Raw genomic sequence first — 4457 nt, 5'->3', positions numbered from 1 at the left:
TTATTTGATATCAATAGTGTAGTTCTTTCTGAGGAACTGGTGAATCATGACCTGCAGCAGAGATAAAAGCCAAGAAAGAGGCTTGTAGGGCTGGGCCAAGGACTTGGCATCCCTAGTCCATCAGAGAGAATTTCATCCCTAGTCAGCCAAGCAGAGACACCACACGGTATTAGTGTAGGTCAAGAAACTTCAGCATGATACAGTCACAGGCTCCTGGGGTTTGGAATAGTTCCCCAAACACATTTATCAGCAATGGCAGGCATGAACTATTTCTAGACTCTACTTCCTAGGAAGAGAGCTATTAATATATTTCTGGTTAGGTCCCAGACTGGATGGGGTTTAGCCTACAGGTGCATATAGATCATTTTGAAATGAGTTTAAATAAGTCATAACTAATATTGACTATCTTTCAGTGTGAATTCCACTACCACAAAAAGCAAGCAAATATCTTCCTAAATAGGCAAGTAAATAGGATAAACAAAGAAAAGATTAGCACTGTCAAAGATTTCATCTTACTTGGGTGTACAATCAACATCCATGAAAACAGCTGTCAAGAAATTGTATAATATAGAGTGCGTTACTTACCTCTACTCTTAGCTTGTCGGGGACGGTAACCGGAACCCGCTGTCCACTCCTGTCGTCCTTGCTTTCTAACCCGTAGACAGAATGCGTGAGTGCATCTCCATCCAAGTTGGCCAGGCTGGTGTCCAGATTGGCAATGCCTGCTGGGAGCTCTACTGTCTGGAGCACGGCATCCAGCCTGATGGCCAGATGCCAAGTGACAAGACCATTGGGGGAGGAGATGACTCCTTCAACACCTTCTTCAGTGAGACTGGTTCTGGCAAGCATGTGCCCAGGGCACATTTGTAGACCTGGAACCCACAGTTATTGATGAAGTTCGCACTGGCACCTACCACCAGCTCTTCCACCCTGAGCAGCTCATCACAGGCAAGGAAGATGCTGCCAATAATTATGCCCGTGGGCACTACACCATCGGCAAAGAGATCATTGACCTCGTCTTGGACCGAATAACAAAACTGGCTGACCAGTGCACAGGTCTCCAGGGCTTCTTGGTTTTCCACAGCTTCGGTGGGGGAACCGGTTCTGGCTTCACATCCTTGCTGATGGAGCACCTATCTGTTGATTATGGCAAGAAGTCCAAACTGGAGTTCTCCATTTACCCAGCCCCCCAGGTTTCCACAGCTGTGGTTGAGCCCTACAACTCCATTCTCACCACCCACACCATTCTGGAGCACTCAGATTGTGCCTTCATGGTAGACAATGAGGCCATTTATGACATCTGCCGCAGAAACCTTGATATTGAATGCCCAACCTACACTAACCTTAACCGCCTTATTAGTCAGATTGTGTCCTCCATCACTGCTTCCCTAAGATTTGATGGTGCCCTGAATGTCGATCTGACAGAATTCCAGACCAACCTGGTGCCCTATCCCCACATCCACTTCCCCCTGGCCACATATGCCCCTGTTATCTCTGCTGAGAAAGCTTACCATGAACAACTTTCTGTCGCAGAGATGACCAATGCTTGCTTTGAGCCAGCCAACTAAATGGTGAAATGTGACCCTCGCCATGGTAAATACACGGCTTGCTGCCTGTTATACCGTGGTGATATGGTTCCCAAAGATGTCAATGCTGCCATTGCCACAATCAAGACCAAACGCAGCATCCAGTTTGTGGATTGGCGCCCCACTGGCTTCAAGGTTGGTATTAATTACCAGCCTCCCACTGTGGTGCCTGGTGGAGACCTGGCCAAGGTACAGCAAGCTGTGTGCATGCTGAGCAACACCACGGCCATTGCTGAGGCCTGGGCTCGCCTGGACCACAAGTTTGATCTGATGTATGCCAAGTGTGCCTTTGTTCACTGGTACGTGGGTGAGGGGATGGAGGAAGGAGAGTTTTCTGAGGCCCGTGAGGACATGGCTGCCCTTGAGAAGGATTATGAGGAGGTGGCTGTGGATTCTGTTGGAGAGGGCGAGGAAGAAGGAGAAGAGTACTAATTCCTTTCAGCCCTTTAGCATATCACACTCAGAATTGACAAAGCTTTCTGGCTAGGTTGTCTCTATCAATGCAATCATGTCTTATTTTCCCATGTGTTCCTCTAAGATTTTTTTTCCATCATGTCTCAAAGTAAAAAAAAGAACAAAAGCATTTTTAAAAAAAAGAAATTGTATAATATATTGCACAGGAAACATCTGCTCCTGACAGACCTCTTCAAAATACTAGAAAGATGTCATTTTGAAGAATAAGGTGCACTTGACCAATCTATGATGTTTTTCGTTATCTCATGTGCATAGAAAAATTGAATGGGATAGAATTAAAGAACTGATATCCTTGGACTGGGGTATTGGCAAAAAACCATTGAAGGTGCCATAGACTATGAAAAGAACAAATGAATCGGTCTTGGAAGAAGTGCAAACAGAATTCTCCATAGAAGTAAGGATGATCAGGCTTCATCCTACATACTTGGGGCATGGGATCAGGAGGCGCCTGGACAAGTGAAAAGAAGACAGACAAACCTCCACAAGATTGATTGACACAGTAGCTGTAACAAAGGTTTACAAACAACATAAATGGTGGGACGGGGCAGAATCAGGAAGGGTTTCCATTGCTCATGAGGCTGTTGTGAGTCAGAATGGACCTGAGAAACCCAAAGAACAGCAGCGATATTGCGAAGTGTAAAGGAAGTGGAGGCTGGAGGTGGGATGGATGGCTGCCTTTCTCCCAGGCTAGCCTGGCCTTCATCCTTCCTCTCAGTTAATAATTCCAGGTTTGTTTTGGGGGTTTTGTGGGTTCCCCCCCATTAATTCACGGTTGCACTTTTCTCCCTGCCCAACCTCCCCCACCCCACATCCTGTTCACTCTTCTCTTTGAAAAAAATAAAAGAAAAATTCTTTCATTGTTACACAATCCCTCCACTCCCCAAGTCCACTACGCTATGCAGCCTTCATTCTGGACTCCTGTCATGGCAATAATACCTAATCACATATTCCTTTTAAACAGTTCTCTCCCTCATCTGCAGTATACATTATTTATCCCATCTTTCTCAGTCTCCCTCGAAGCCCGATGTCAGTCCCATTTTACAACAGTGGTACTATGCAGTATTTTTCCATTTGTGACTGAGATATTTCACTCAGCATAATGTTCTCCAGGGTCACCTGTTTTGTATAATATTTCATGAATTCCTTGTTTTTCAGTGCAGCATAAGATTCCATTGTGTGAACATACCACAGCTTCTTTATCCATTCATTTGTTGATGGGCATTTAGGTTGTTTCTAACTCTCTGCTATAGTAAACAAAGCTGCAATAAACATGGGTGTGCATATATATGATTGGTGGCAGTTTCTTTTGGGGTATATTCCCATTAGTAGAGTTTCTGGGTCAAATGGTATCTCTATTTGCAACTTTTTGAGAAAGCACCATACCACCTTCCACAGTGGTTGCACCATTTTACACTCCCACCAGCAGTGAATAAGGTTTCCAGTTTCTCCACAATCTCGCCAGTACTTGTTGTTTTCTGTTCTGTTAAATTTTGCCATTCTTAATGGGGTGAGACGAAACCACATAATTCTTTTGATTTGCATCTAGGTTTTAAAGGATTTGTTAAACAAAAAAAGTATTCTTTTTGATGGTTGCTATCTTGTTAAACCAGAGTATGATCAGAAGATTCATCAAATTCTCCCCAAACTATCTTAAGTAGGTATTGTTAGTTTTCTCATGGGAGAAATGAATATTAAGGCTCTATTGTTCTTAGGGTTGCCAACCCTGCCCTTCTTCAAAACAGATTTGTTTGTTCCTTTGGCAGTAGATGCTGATTTTCTGTGTTTAATTCCAAGTTCTGAGTTCCTCCTTCTTCTGCATATCTTATTTTGAGGCATTCTTTTTATATCTCCCACATCACACAAAACATCTGCATAAATTGACTTCATAAATAACCTTGGAAATAGAATCTATGGTAATTAGGCAAATTAAGCTCTAGCAGAGGTCCTATATTCTCACAAAGTGACACCTGAGAAAAGATAGTTTATGAGATATCTTAATAAACTTGACCAGTAAAAAAAAAATACATCCTCACAGAACATAATGGTGTGATACTGTTGTATGATTTCATGTAGCCAGATCATAAACAACTTAAGTGAAGTAATTAATATATTTCTCAGTTCTCTCCGTCTTCTTAGCTTGAAAGAGTGGCAGCCGTCACGGGCTCTTAAATCATCCCAGGTGCTCAGGCTGCTGTGTTTTTCATAACCCCGGTGATAGGTCTTAATCCAGCACTAACACTTAGCAGACCATAGCAATCTCTCTTCTGTGCTCTGTTTAATGCCCAAACATTAAATTTTTATGAATGACTGCAAATAGATAACTGGTGCCAGCATAGGCCTCAGTTGCTATTGTTCAGCAGCATTTGCTCTGCAGCATTTCCTGAGCTCTGCAAACAC

At 43.3% G+C, this 4457-nt stretch overlaps 1 pseudogene; it reads left to right on the top strand.

Moving 5' to 3' along the window:
• The first annotated feature begins 666 nt into the window (after positions 1 to 666).
• LOC102865658 lies at positions 667 to 2018 on the top strand (annotated as a pseudogene).
• The last annotated feature ends 2439 nt before the right edge of the window (positions 2019 to 4457 follow it).

Source organism: Elephantulus edwardii, unplaced genomic scaffold (assembly GCF_000299155.1).
Source record: "Elephantulus edwardii isolate Elephantulus edwardi_28Jun2011 unplaced genomic scaffold, EleEdw1.0 scaffold00052, whole genome shotgun sequence".
In the NCBI taxonomy this organism is placed as follows: domain Eukaryota; kingdom Metazoa; phylum Chordata; class Mammalia; order Macroscelidea; family Macroscelididae; genus Elephantulus; species Elephantulus edwardii.
The sequence above is the reverse complement of the archived record's forward strand: the minus strand, read 5'-3'. Positions and strand labels throughout refer to the sequence as shown.